Raw genomic sequence first — 14,802 nt, 5'->3', positions numbered from 1 at the left:
GGTGGTATAATAGCTGTTACCAGCATTGTTGCGAGCGTCTGTCTTTTCAAGGTTCAAGGGTGATGGAATCGGAGCTGATGGCAGAAACAGAGGCAGAGGGACAGCAAGGGTTTAAATCAATATGCTCCACTGGTCTTCATTAATTGTAAAGCCCAATTATACTAACACAGGCAGGAAGAAAGCAAATTCATCAGTACTAGGAAGTTTGGCTGATGCTTTGGATATTTAAGAGGAAAGGATGTTTTCTGGTCCTTACCCTGTTCACCTGGCTTTTGCTGGTCAGCTTTTTCCCAAGCGCATCCTGTATTTTGTAACTACAGAATACTGCGTTTGACATACTTATGATTTAGAAAGTTTTGGGCATGTTAACACCCCTGTACACCCTGAAGGTGTGTACATCGCATCACAGCACTGTGTCCAAGTTGCTCTCAGAGCTGTACAAAGCATTCGAAAAGGATGAAATCCTTTCACCCCTCCTTGAATCGTGACAGCAGCTACACACCAGCTTCAAAGGCCGGCCTTGGTTTGCCGCCATGCCCACAGACCGAACCATTTACTTCTCACCTCTCCTTTTAAGGACCTTGCCAACACCCCTTCACTCTTCCTTCGTATGTTTGTTTTGCCCTTCAATTCTCATTTATTTTCTCTTTGTAACCAAACCATCTCACATCAACAGAGAGAAGAAAAAGCTAAGAAGGAAACAAAAAGACCAGAACACATCCTCTCCAGCAGCCAACACCCAGAGAAGCAGCGATCAGCACCAGACAAACAATCAGGCAGAAGAAAATGATCAAGGAACTACCAAGGAGAAAACCACACCCTCATCAACACTGGCAGGGTAAGTTACTGTATATAAACAGGGAGAAAAATCCACACTCACCAGCACTGATGATGTTACCTAGTTGGGTAACGAAACGTCTGCAAGCAAACCACCAAGCTCAGGGAGCGCCAAGGGCTCCACCGTTCAACCCTGAGCTGCAGATATTCTCTTCTATAGGGTCCTCACATCCCTCCTTCCAGGTTGGTCATCAATTTTTGTTCATTCCACATCCATTCAGCCTCCATTCGCTCTTGCGTAACACACATACCTACAGCGACCATATTTTCTTAGAAAAGATAAAGGACAAACCTGAAAAAGGGTCACATCTGAAAGAGGTTCATAAGGATTAAGAAAAAATGGTTGATGTTTGTAACTTTGCTTTACAAAGGAAAATTCAAGAGCAAAACCAAGAAGATAAATCATTAAATCTAAAGGACAGCTTTCTACAATAAAAGATGGTCCTTTGTAATGAAGGATGTATGGTGACTGTACAGATACCCCTTGTTTTAACACATATTTAAATCTCCCATTCTCATGCCATGCAATTTACTTTGTCCCGAGATACTCAGCTTTCACTTTCACATAGGGACTGGTTTTGACCTTTAAAGCCCTTCATGGCATGGGGCTGGGTTATCTGAGGAACCATCTTCATTTGATTACATCTGCCTGTCCCATTAGGTCTGGCAGAAGGGGTATGCTACAGGTCCCATCTGTGAACAAGTTACATCTGGCAGGAGCCAGGAGACTAGCCTTTTCTGCCGTGGCACCCGCCCTGTGGAACATCATTCCCCCTGATGTGAGACTGGCCCCATCCCTGACATCCTTCTGGAAGTCCCTTAAAACATAGTTGTGTCATCAGGCTTGGGGATCTCAAGGAAGTGGTAAACTAGTGAGATGGCTGTATTGTCTATAATAATAACTCTCTCTGCTACTCTGTCACTAGTAATCCCAACTGATGCTCTTCCTTGTAGAATTTTTTGTTAGTTTTTATTTTGTGTTTTTATCGTATACCACCTAGTTACATTCTGTGAGATGGACGGCTATATAAATATTCATTCATTCATTCATTCATTCATTCATTCATTCATTCATTCATTCATTCATTCATTCATATATACACACACACATATACAAACACACACAAATACATACATACACACATACATATAAACAAAGTGAGCAGAAACACGCTTTTACACACAGCCATTTTTGCTTCTTGCCACATTCATTCCCTGAAACACACTACATGCTATTAGCTTTCTATAACCCTTTGCACATCTCTCAATTTTTCTGTCCTTTTCCCCAGCTTTAATTAGATTTATATCCCAATTTTCCTTTTGCAGCTCAAGAATAATTGCTAACCATCTAAAAAAAAAAAAAGTTCTGATTATCCAAAATTCTTGGGATGGGGAAGCTGTTTCATAACTGCATCCTAATCTGAGGACAGGCAAGGCAATTACAATTACATTATTTCTGGCATTTTCCAAAACCCTTCCCCTTGCCCAGAAGCTTCATCGCATTCTAAGGCAATCCGAAGCATAACTATACAAAAAGGACAAACTGAACAAGCCACTAAATAAAATGTGTTGCTGAGCATTGGACATCATGCTGGAAAAGCACAGCAAAACAGTTCCCTTCTGGAAAAAGATAAAAACGTCTCAGCGTGAATGGAGTCTGCTGCTACAAATTAAAAAAAAAAAAAAAAAAGACGGCATGGTTATTACATTAGGAAAATAATGTGATAACACATTGTCAAAAGCTCATCTCTATGGCTATTGCAAAGATATTAATGGCACATCAGAAACTGACTTTGTGAACACAAATATGGTATTGCAATGAGCTTCTAACAATAGAAAGAGCAGATTCTGATAAAGAGCAATCTTCTTTTGGCAAACTCTCCCTCTGCGTGCGCGTGTGTTTTATTTAGAGGCCCTAAAAACGGCTAGCTTAAAAGATGAGTGTATTTTCCTCTAGGCAAGCAATTATCACTACACGCTCAGTGACTACTCTCAAGAAATCACACCGTAGACTCTATTCACATAACAATATATTTAATAAATTTAACACGCGCATTGATTTTTCTGCTGGCTAGACATTTTCCAAACACGTTTTAACAGAACAGAAAATCATTCAGGGAGAAGCATATTGGAAGCCACCTAGTTTACCCTATATCTGTTCAAGTGGGACAATCCAACTCCTTAAAGCAGTGTTTCTCAACTTTGGCAACTTTAAGAGGTGTGGACTTCAACTCCCAGAATCCCCCAGCCAGCAAGGCTGGCTGGGGAATTCTGGGAGTTGAAGTCCACACCTCTTAAAGTTGCCAAGGTTGAGAAACACTGCCTTAAAGGATGAAGTCTTGCATCTGTGGGAAAACAGCCACTGAACCTGTCACCATTTCTAGGCATCGGGTTCCCTTGCCAACTTGACTTTGAGATCTAATTCCACTCTGCAAGACAACAGAAAGCCTTTCTTGTGTTTGAAAAACTAAATCTTCTCTTTGCTAAACGTGCCCGAGTTCTTCAACCTTATCTTAGAGGTTGAGATTCACTTTCCATTTCACTAGCGATCCCTTCAGATCCCAATAGCAGAAAAAGCTGTTTCTGATACTATTTAAAACGGGATAAATTGAATTCTCATGGCACCTTGTTTCAAATGCCAAATGCTGACGTGTTTTCCATAAAATGGCAACCAAGCTCCTATAGGAAAATCTAAAGGTGTCTTCTATAGAAAAATGGGGCAGACTTTGGATGTATTAGCCCATAAACGGGGGGAGACTCCAAAATCTAAATTCCTATTGAATCAGAGTCCATCAAGACTTAGAGTAGCAACCATAATGGTCCAACTAAGGAAATCAACAGATTCTTTATTCCTTTGCGAGGGGACAGCAAAAAGCATTTAGAAATGTTTTCAACATGTTAAATTGTTAAACAGTTAACAGCCCTCCCTCCCAGATTATTTATAGCCTTCATCAAAGGTTCTCTCAGTAATTGGGTGATGCAAAATTGTTTTTATATAATAAGTTTAAAAATAGGTTTTAAAAATAGGTTTCATTCAAAAGTTGGTATGTTACAGACCCACTGAATCAAACAGGACGTATGCAAGCATTTAGCTATGTCATCCTTCACATCTATGCAAATGCAAGCTTCACCAGTTTTAGCAACAAGCAATATATTTTAAAAGTATTTAACACAGACTATTTTAAAATAAGAAAAGCAAGTTGGAAGATCAAGTAGTACAGCATGAAAATGAAAGTTATATTCTTTTAAATCCTTGATAATGCCAGCTTTACCAGTAGATGGCATGCTATTTTACATAGAGCTTTTTTGTTTCCACTGAAACAGTATTTAGAAAATAATACCTTCCAAACTGCAGTGTTTGTGAAGTGTCAGACTATTCAGTTCCTAAATATATTGTGGATTTATGTTTGATAATTTCAAAATAGTGGGCAAACTGAGCAATTCAACTAATGTACAACAAAACGACGATAGAACTGGCATTCCACCAACTTGCAAAAAATAAATAGTAAACTGCTTGACCAAAATGATAGTTCATGATCACCACGCAACCACCTTGCCTTCTAGGTTCTTTATATTTTAGGGATTCATTATCAACACATCCCAGTTGTTGAGCACTAATTCTGGGCTATTGACAGCTGCTCAAAAATTATTAAAATTGTAAGATTATTGCTAACAAAAGATATGTAATTATGCACTTAAAAATAATGATAGTTTTGACAGTAAACGTATCAAGTAGCTTCTATGCACATAAATCCTTATATATGCTGATTAAAAGCTATCCTTTCCAATTATTCTGAAAAGCTGATCGTTTACAGATTTTAGCAACATATCATTCAACATAGCACTTTGCTTCACGGACTCTACTGTTGGAATAAAATGCTTGCTTATCAGAAACTTGATTCAGGCTTCTGCAGTGTGGACAGGCCAGTGGCCGGCACACGAACCAGAAACCTAGGATGAGGGAAGGTACCAGATAATAAAAGCACCTAAAAGCACGATAAGGCGATCACTGCTTGAGAAATACCTGATGCCACGTAAGCAAGTAGGGAAACGTATAACCATGACAGGCTATACAGGAAACATAGAATAAACCAATAGTGTTGCTTAAAGCTGTTGCATGACTATAAAAGGCTATATGCCCCCACAACCTGCCCCCACAACCTGCTTCCTGACTTGTAATACCCAATAAAAGAGTAGTTCAGAACACGCTCTGGGCTCACTCACCTCGAGGAAAACCTGCGTGTTTGTCTTCACTCTCGCCTGTCGAGACCCCATGAGTGGCCCACCCTGATGCGGACTGCAAAGCCGCATTGTGGTGACCCCGACGTGATCGCGTGACTTCACGAGGTGCGTCTCGGACCGTCCTTACTTATTCGCTCGAGGGGAGCTGTGCACTCGTCCCGTCTGAAACACGGCTGGATATTCGTAAGTATGGGCGGAAAATTCTCTCAACAACAGACAGCGCATCTGAAGGAATTGAGGGAATTAACCGAATCTTCCTCTAAAATTTCTTCAAACGGAGGCAAAACCCTCCCCCGTTTGAAAAACAAAGAATTAATTGGCCTTTTGTCTTACATTTGGCAACAATGTCCATCATACCCTGAAAAAGGGTCACTGAAAATATCCACATGGACAAAATTGGGGGAATACTTCCACGCGGCCCCTAGGGCCCCGGTCCAAATTCTGACCTCATGGCGTGTGGTCATGGAATGCTTAATGATTCACCATAAATTCGAAAACCAAATGCCGGCAGAACCCATACCACCCCCGTATGATTCTGTTAAAAATTCTCCGGCCACTTTACTTCCCATGTCAGCAGGTTCTGGGTGCCTTGATCCAGCCAATGGTCCCACGGCTCCCATGGCTCCAAGCTCCCCCCTTACTATAAAACCTCAAAGGGGGGGTCACATAATCAGAGCTATGCAGACTGCTCAGCAGTCAGGTCAACTCTCTGCTGAGGATCTTGAAGCGTGTGCAATGTTTCCGGTGACCTGGGTGGTGCCCGCCGGAGCTGCTGCGGGCGCTCCCGGCCAGCCGGTGCATACGCACATAGATTACAAACAAATCAAAGAGATTAAAAGTGCTGTTAGAGATTATGGCCTGCAGTCGCGTTATGTTATGGGCTTGCTTACTTCGCTTTCTACTGCTGCTGTGGAAATGCTGCTTGCAGATTGGCAGTCGCTTTTTGGCATGATTTTAACCCCTGCTCAATATGTAATTTGGAATTCGGAGTACGGCAAACAGGCTGCCGTTGCCATAAATGCTGGACTCCCTCAAAATGTTACTGCTGACGATGTCCTGGGGACTGGCACCATCAGCACTATTGCACAACAGCAAAACTCTGATAGAGCTGCTTTTCCTATTATTAAAAATTGTGCCTTAGCAGCCTTACGAAAGGTTGATGACAATCAGGGCAAACCTTTGCAAACCTTTTCTAAAATAATTCAATCGCCTACAGAAGACTATTCTTCCTTTATTAGTCGCCTTCAAGTTGCATTAGAACGCCAAATTGACAACGTAGATGCTAGAGGTGAACTGTGTATGAAATTGGCTTATGAAAATGCTAATTCGGACTGTCAAAAGGTGCTCCAGCCCATAGCTAACAAACCTGGCATCACCCTGGCTGATTTTCTCCAAGCATGTCGTATTGTCGAAACCACCAGCCACAAAATGGCTGCGCTGGCCTCCGCCATTACCACAACCTTGCTTCCGCCTTCTTCTTCCTCCCTCGCGCCACAAGACGCACTTCCTGTGTCACGCCCTGCCGGAAATTGCTTCAATTGCGGGAAACCTGGTCATTTCAAATCTCAGTGCAGGGCACCAGGAGGGGGCGCACATCGCAGTTTCTCCCAACAGGCAGTCAAGCCTAAGACCGTTTGTCCAAAATGCAAAAAAGGATTTCATTGGGCCAACCAATGCAGGTCCTTTAATCAAAGTCAGCAGAATTCGGGAAACTGATTGTGGGGCATGCAGCCAGCCCCACCCCCAAGGCTGAATTACCCAATGAGGACCCGTCCCCTCACTCTGTAGAGATGACTGCGGACGAGACCGTGACCTATTCTTTACCCGCTCATGTTTATCATCTTTTTATATCGCCTCGCTTGCCTTTGACATTGCACCCGAAATGCCGGTGCTTGTTTTCCCTAACTTGGACCTTACCGCTCAAGGAGTCATAGCTGCCCCCTTTTTGCGCAGTGCTGACTCCTTTTCTGATTTCGCCTTGGCAATTATGGTTAATTCTCCGGTAACCATCAAACAGGGAGATGTGGTGGCGACAATGATCCCCCTTGAGACTTTTTCTGACTGTATGACTATAGAGCAAAACGTCAACTCCAAAAGGCCAGTAGCCAAGTTTAAACTCAATGGACGTTCTTTTTCCGGTCTTCTAGATACCGGTGCCGACGTCTCGGTCATCTGCTCAGCTGAATGGCCCGCCGATTGGCCTACTGACCCTGCCCCATCCGTCAGAGGGGTAGGAGGGATCCAGACGGCTCAGATCAGCTGCAATTGGATCTCAGTCACGTCAGCCACAAGCCCTGTTACCGCTTTCATTAAGCCTGTAGTTTTACCTTTACATACTAACTTGTGGGGACGAGATTTGATGTCCCAATTCCAAACCAAGCTTATTTTGCAATAATGGCTGTTTCAGCTGTTTTGCGGCTGGAATTGCAATCTCAAACTCCAGTCTGGATAGATCAATGGCCGCTCACAGTGGAAAAACTCACTGTATTAAAACAATTGGTCAATGAACAATTGGACAATGGGCACCTTGAGCCCTCTTTAAGCCCTTATAACACTCCAGTCTTTGTAATTAAAAAGAAATCCGGTAAATGGAGATTTCTTCATGACCTTAGGGCGGTGAATGCAATTATCAAACCAATGGGGGCGCTGCAATGTGGCCTCCCAAATCCAAATTTGATTCCTCAAAGTTACGATATGATGATCATTGATCTTAAAGATTGCTTTTTCTCTATACCCTTGCATCCTAAAGATAAACATATCTTTGCCTTTACTGTACCTGCGCTCAATAATTCTCAACCAACTTCTCGCTATCAATGGAAAGTTTTGCCACAGGGAATGCTGAACAGCCCCACCATGTGTCAATACTTTGTATCGCAGGTTTTACAACCCTATAGGGATAAATATTCGTCATTTTTAGTTTATCATTACATGGATGACATTCTGGTTGCTGCACCAGGACCCAAAGGTACTGTCTTAAAAACATTGCCTCACCTACAACACATATTGCAACAAGGAGGATTACATATTGCACCAGACAAAGTACAACTTTCATCACCTTTTCATTATTTGGGACACAAGGTGCTTGAATCACACGCTAACCCCTGTTTGCCGAACATTCAATTGCCACCTGCGCCTACCTTGCTACAATTACAGCAATATTTGGGATCCATCAACTGGATCCGCCCCTATATAGGTCTTTCCACCATTCAACTTTCTCCCTTATTCACGGCACTAACTAAAGGAAAGCAACCTGCAGATGTCATCCCTTTGCAAAAGGAACAATTGGACGCTGTAAAATTAATTAATCAGGCCCTACGTACCAAATGGGTGGATCGCATGAAAGACAACTTGCCTTTCTCTTTGCTCCTACTGAACACGCTGACACTGCCAACAGGTGCGGTGGTTCAGGTGACACCTTCATTGCTAATCCTTGAATGGATCCACCTGTCTCACACGCCTCGTGCAACGCTTACTACTAAACCCGCTCAATTTGCTTCCCTTATTACCAAAGGTCGGCTGCGGTCTAAGGCCCTAGCTGGTGTTGAACCCTCTGTCATTTATGTTCCTTGCTCTCTCTCCACATGGGAGTCACTGCTAGCGGTCAGCGACCACCTTCAGTTTGCCCTCGCTGACTGGCCTGGCACTGTCTCTTGCCATCCACCACCAGACCCTCGGGTACAACTTCTCAGAACCACTCCCTTTATTTGGCAAACTCCTATGTCTCCTTTCCCCATTCATGATGCAGTCACTGTCTTCGCCGACGGCAGCAAAAATCTGGCGCCTGCGCTTGGCAGATTGACGGCCAATGGCACACAAAAACCACCCCTCCACAATCCTCCGCCCAACGGGCAGAGCTTTATGCTTCCATCCTTGCTTTTGAGGCCTTTCCTCATCAATCTTTTAACCTTATTCTCGACAGTTTTTATGTTTCCCAAATTATTTCCTCCATTTATCAAGCCTATTTATCCCCCTCTATCGAACCAACTCTTCTATCTTTGTTTCTGTCCTTACAACACCTCATTTCTAAAAGGACTCATTTTTTCCATGTTGCACACATTCGTAGCCACCAACCGTTCCCTGGTATCCTCCAGGAAGGAAATAGCGTGGCCGACGCTGCGGCCGCGGCTGCATCCTCCTCCCCACTCATTTTTGCCTTTTCCTCACCCACTCCGTGGGAAAGTCATTCCTATTTCCACCAGAATAAAAAGGCGCTCATTAAGCAGTTCAAAATTTCTGCTACAGAGGCCACTGCAATTTTACAGCAATGCCCCACCTGTAGCAAACAAGCGCACTCTGTGCCCATGGGAGTTAACCCCAGGGGGACAGAGTGCAACCAAATTTGGCAAATGGATGTTACCCAATATGCTTCTTTTTCCCCATGGAAGTACTTACACGTTTCCATTGACACTTACTCGGGGTTCATCATGGCCACCCCTCAAAGGGGCGAAGCCTCTAAACACATTATTAATCATTGTATTCGAACCTTTGCAACGCTGGGACGCCCAAAAGAACTTAAAACAGACAATGGGCCTGGCTATACAGGCAGTGCTTTTGCCGCCTTTTGCCAGAAATGGGGAATCACACACAAATTCGGCATACCATACAACAGCAAAGGTCAAGCCATAATTGAAAGAGCAAATCAGACCTTAAAACATGCTCTTGACAGATATATAGAAACCAAGGGGAAAGGGCCCCCTAGCCTCCCAGCGGTGCAAGACATTCTCAACCTTTGCCTCTATACTCTTAACTTTCTCAACTTGACCGGACTACCTGCCACTTCTGCTGCTTGTCGTCACTTTGCCTCACAACCTGCTGCTGACCACCAACGACCACTTGTCTACTATCGTTGCCTGCCAGACCCCGCCTGGAGAGGGCCTGCGCAACTCATCACCTGGGGTCGAGGTTACGCGGCCATTCAGCTTCCCGATAAGGTTCTGTGGGTCCCTGGTCGCTGCGTCCGTCCTTGTCATCTCCCGCTTTCGCCGGACGCCCAAGACGTCCCTCCTCCTCCCCACATAAGAGGCCTTACTGGTGTCACTCCGGAAGCTGACCCTCAACATACGGCCGAGGAAGAGGACAGCAGGGACAACAGAAGGTAGACCAAGGGAAGGGCCTCAATCAAAATGTCACATCTGCCTCAATTGGGAAGAATACTGTGGTTCCCGGTTGCCCTTCAGCTACTGAGCGTTGCCCTCTGCGCACCTAACTATGCGCAGCACAATCCCCATCAACCCCAGAACCTAACGTGGGCGGTATTGGACGCACACGCAGACATCCTGAACTCCACTTCATCTATGGCGGTGCCGGGGTCCTGGTTTCCTGACCTGTACTTTGACTTTGGAGTGATGATGGACACCACCACTTCTCCCAACAGACCGGGTATGGTTAGCCACAGATGGATCAAGAGATGGCCCCTTTATGTCTGCCCCGGCCATGTCAGGGCAACAACATACCGGAAGAAGTGTGGTGGGGAAAACGATTATTTTTGTGCGGACTGGAGCTGCGTCTCCACGGGAGAAATAACATGGAACCCCCCTTTCAGAGGTGATCTTATTACACTCAGACGGACTGGTGAGAACGTACGATGTGAGCAAAACCAATTTGGAACATATGTTAATTGTAATCCGGTTAAAATCTCTTTCACCACTGAGGGAAAACGACACACGGGGTGGCAGTCAGGGGTCACTTGGGGAGGCCGAGTTCATGATAAAACCGGGGAGCCAGGGAATATTTTTACTATACGCCTAACACAAACCCCCATAGAACCCCCGGTACCGGTGGGCCCCAAGACAATACCAGCCAACCGCAGGGAGCCACCCCCACAACCCACCCCCACTCCCGGGAAAAGTTCGCCTACTTCCATCGGTTATTCTTTTTCCCCTTCACGGAGCCGCCCTGGGAACCCCCTTTGGGACATCGTCACAGCCACCTATCACATGGTCAATGACACCAATCCCAACCTTACTACAGCCTGCTGGTTTTGCTACGATGTTCGACCCCCATATTATGAGGCTGTAGGGCTTGTTTCTCCATACAACACTTCCTCGAATGACAAGGCATGCAGATGGAAACATGGCTCACAAACATTGCAGTCAATCTCAGGCAAGGGAACCTGCCTTGGACAGGTACCCACACAGTACGAACAATACTGCAACACAACACATAGTGAGGTTGATACAACACTCTTTTACATACCACCCACAGATGGATGGTGGGCTTGCTCTACAGGCCTCACGGCCTGTGCCCATGGTCATGTAATAAGCACCAAAGGTTTTTGCATCCTTGTCCAGGTCATGCCACGCATATACTACCACACAGAAGAAGAAGTTTACAACACTTACTCAGGGTCAGAACTCATAAGACACAAGCGTGAACCCATTTCCACCCTCACAGTAGCTCTCTTGGTAGGACTTGGCCTAACAGGAGCAGGAACTGGGATAGCATCCTTTGCAAATCAGTATGTCCAATATCACCACCTTAGGGCAGCCATCGATGAAGACTTAGAGAGAATAGAAACTTCGATCTCTCACTTACAAAAATCCCTAACCTCCCTCTCAGAAGTGGTCTTGCAGAACAGAAGAGGCCTTGATTTACTTTTTAAAAGAGGGGGTTATGTGTGGCTTTAAGAGAAGAATGTTGCTTCTATGCAGATCACTCTGGCATAGTGCAGGACTCCATGACCAAACTCAGGGAGGGCCTGGATAAACGTAAAAAGGAGAGGGAGGGTCAGCAAGGATGGTCTCAATCCTGGTTCAACTTTTCCCCATGGTTGACCACCCTGATAGGTACCATAGCAGGACCACTGATATTGCTACTCCTTGCATGTACATTAGGCCCCTGCATTTTATCTCGCCTAACAAAATTTGTGGAAACTAAAATAGGTGCCTTGGAAAATATGGTACTGGAACGCCACCATTACCAACCAATACGGTCTGGAGAAAATATGGAAAAAGCATCCCTCCGCATATTAGACTCTGACGAAGAGTTGGAATCCACCAGTTTTACTTTTAAAACAAAAACGGAGGAGATGTTGGAATAAAATGCTTGCTTATCAGAAACTTGATTCAGGCTTCTGCAGTGTGGACAGGCCAGTGGCCGGCACACGAACCAGAAACCTAGGATGAGGGAAGGTACCAGATAATAAAAGCACCTAAAAGCACGATAAGGCGATCACTGCTTGAGAAATACCTGATGCCACGTAAGCAAGTAGGGAAACGTATAACCATGACAGGCTATACAGGAAACATAGAATAAACCAATAGTGTTGCTTAAAGCTGTTGCATGACTATAAAAGGCTATATGCCCCCACAACCTGCCCCCACAACCTGCTTCCTGACTTGTAATACCCAATAAAAGAGTAGTTCAGAACACGCTCTGGGCTCACTCACCTCGAGGAAAACCTGCGTGTTTGTCTTCACTCTCGCCTGTCGAGACCCCATGAGTGGCCCACCCTGATGCGGACTGCAAAGCCGCACTCTACGACCATTATCAGTATCTGCTACGTAACGCCTATTAACCCTCTGTACTGTGAATGTTCTCTTAAAGAGCAGAACGTGATGGATTTATGCAATTTGCAATGTGTGAATCAAGCCCATTCATTGTTTTTCAAATTGTTTTCTTGGTACTAAGGAAACCCTGTCTGATATCCTTTACCACCTTCTTCTCAAAGTTTCTCCTTTGTATTCCTAGGCTTCTTCCTGACCCACCTTCTGGCCATCAGCCCTTATTTCTATTCTTCTTCTATCACCCTATCTCCTGTCTAGGGTGATGGCTGTTACTTCAGACACCTCTCTCCTCGAACTTTTGACACACCATCATCGTTCTCAGCCTATAAGTAAGCTTGAAGCTCAGTCAAGATCATGTTGCTTTAATTTACTCCCATCTCCACTTCCTTCTGCCATCTTTGTTCTTTTTGGGGGGGTTTGTTGTTGTTTCCTTGTCTTTAAATATTTTTATTAATTTGTTCCTGCCCAGAGTTGCTGGGAGTTGGGTGCCACATAAATTAAATAAATAAATCTGATTATTTTGGGCAACTTGCCCTCTTGCATTCTGCAGAAGAGTTTATATACATACCAATCTGGCATCCTCTGCTCCTATCTCCCATGTTCTGAGTTATAATCTCAGGACTTCTGAAAGGCACCAAACTAGGGAAAAGCATTCTTGACTGATTGCTGGCATGGTTTCCTATTCTTCATGCCACTGTATTGATCATGCCAGTCCTCTGAATAAAATTTACTTTTCACGTTTCTCAGAGATGTAGACTGTTAACCTCTAGTTCACATGAACATTTGAAATGGTTGTGACTGTTCCTTTTTACAGCATCAAACAGAACAGTATCACCTGCAAGGTACGTATATGCATCCATGCAAGCGTTCAGAGGATGCTCGCAGGCAAGAAATACTTGCAGTTATGAGTTTGAGATATTAAGCTCAAGCTATTTTAGCAATTTTCTTGCTTGGTAAGTTCTATCTGAAGACTAATTCGTATATTATATTCCCAATGAGAGAGTATGCACATTTGAATTCTCCCTTGTTTTAGTGAATCTTGAAGAAAGAAAAGCTGTCTTCTGACTTTTGATCTTGATGGAGAAGACCTTGACCCCATTTCCTAAAGACTGCATTCCTGTGCTAGATCATGTAAAATGACCTAATTTTGTTAGGCAAAGAACTTGCATGGTTTTAAAGCTACACAGAACTCCACTGAGAACTCAAAATAATAAAAAATCTTTCTGAATCATTACCTTAAAATATTTTCAGGTAACACACATTGTGGGAAAAGTCCCATCTGCAATGTACGAATCTCACATTCTTCAATGACTCAGGTTGAAATTTCTACATGTCGGAATTGGAGATGCATGAAAAATACTCAAGGATTTAGCTTCATGGGCTGAATGAAATAATTATTTGTGGTTAAGGTGCCGAGTACTTTTTATCTTCTCTTAAACCAAACGCTATTAAATATTTAAACCATTTTTTGCAGCTGGACTTGCCTCATGGGTTAGAATTACAGTAATGACAGACAAAAGGAAATGCTCTCTCAGCTCTGTGCTATTTATTTTTTAAAAAATAGATGCTATAAGATCCCTAAATTTACTTTTGAGTGCACATTCAGGGAACAATGCATTCTGCATTTTTCTTTTCCCCTTAAGTTCACCTTGATTTTTGGCCAACTTGTTAGTTCTGCACACTGCATTTCATGAGCAACTGAGTGCATTTTAGATATTATTGCTTTTTTATTTAATTCATTTAGGTATGTTTTATGGCATTCTGCCTTTATTATGTTCAGAGGCACTTTAAATGCCTTTGGGGATAGAAATGGATGGGTTTAAAAAAAGAACCTAAAGAAATTATTAGGCGTGCCATTGATACAATTCCAATTCATTCCACATACAGAAAAGTGTGCCTAAACACAAAACAATTTTTCTTACGAGTAAGTATAATTATTTAAAAATCTTTTTTTTTTTTTGCGTCTCACGAGTTTTTAATTACTGCATAATTTATTTGTTGGGGGAAAAAATCCTCACACGTTACTATAGGTGATGGGTATCGGATATAAATCTGAGGAACATATTAAAAATAATATTTTAATTTGAAGTTTGCCTACTTCATTCCCGCCTATTTCTAATTCCATTACTTGCCTACATTTTAGATTTATGTAAATGCATGTGGGTTTTATTTCATCTCCTCGAGGCAAGATCCTTGTATAAAAGTTGGGATAAAAGCA

General features: G+C 43.5%; 1 long non-coding RNA gene across 1 annotated transcript; it reads left to right on the top strand.

Moving 5' to 3' along the window:
* Positions 1–4,707: 4,707 nt before the first annotated feature.
* LOC148214423 (uncharacterized) lies at positions 4,708–10,933 on the top strand. Its single transcript, XR_015798074.1, has 2 exons — positions 4,708–5,262; positions 7,227–10,933. It is a non-coding gene; the product is annotated as an uncharacterized LOC148214423 (long non-coding RNA).
* The last annotated feature ends 3,869 nt before the right edge of the window (positions 10,934–14,802 follow it).

Source organism: Python bivittatus, unplaced genomic scaffold (genome assembly GCF_059951505.1).
Source record: "Python bivittatus isolate LINGU-HERP-01145 unplaced genomic scaffold, Pbiv_v1 ctg000670_np1212, whole genome shotgun sequence".
Lineage (NCBI taxonomy): Eukaryota > Metazoa > Chordata > Lepidosauria > Squamata > Pythonidae > Python > Python bivittatus.
The sequence above is the reverse complement of the archived record's forward strand: the minus strand, read 5'-3'. Positions and strand labels throughout refer to the sequence as shown.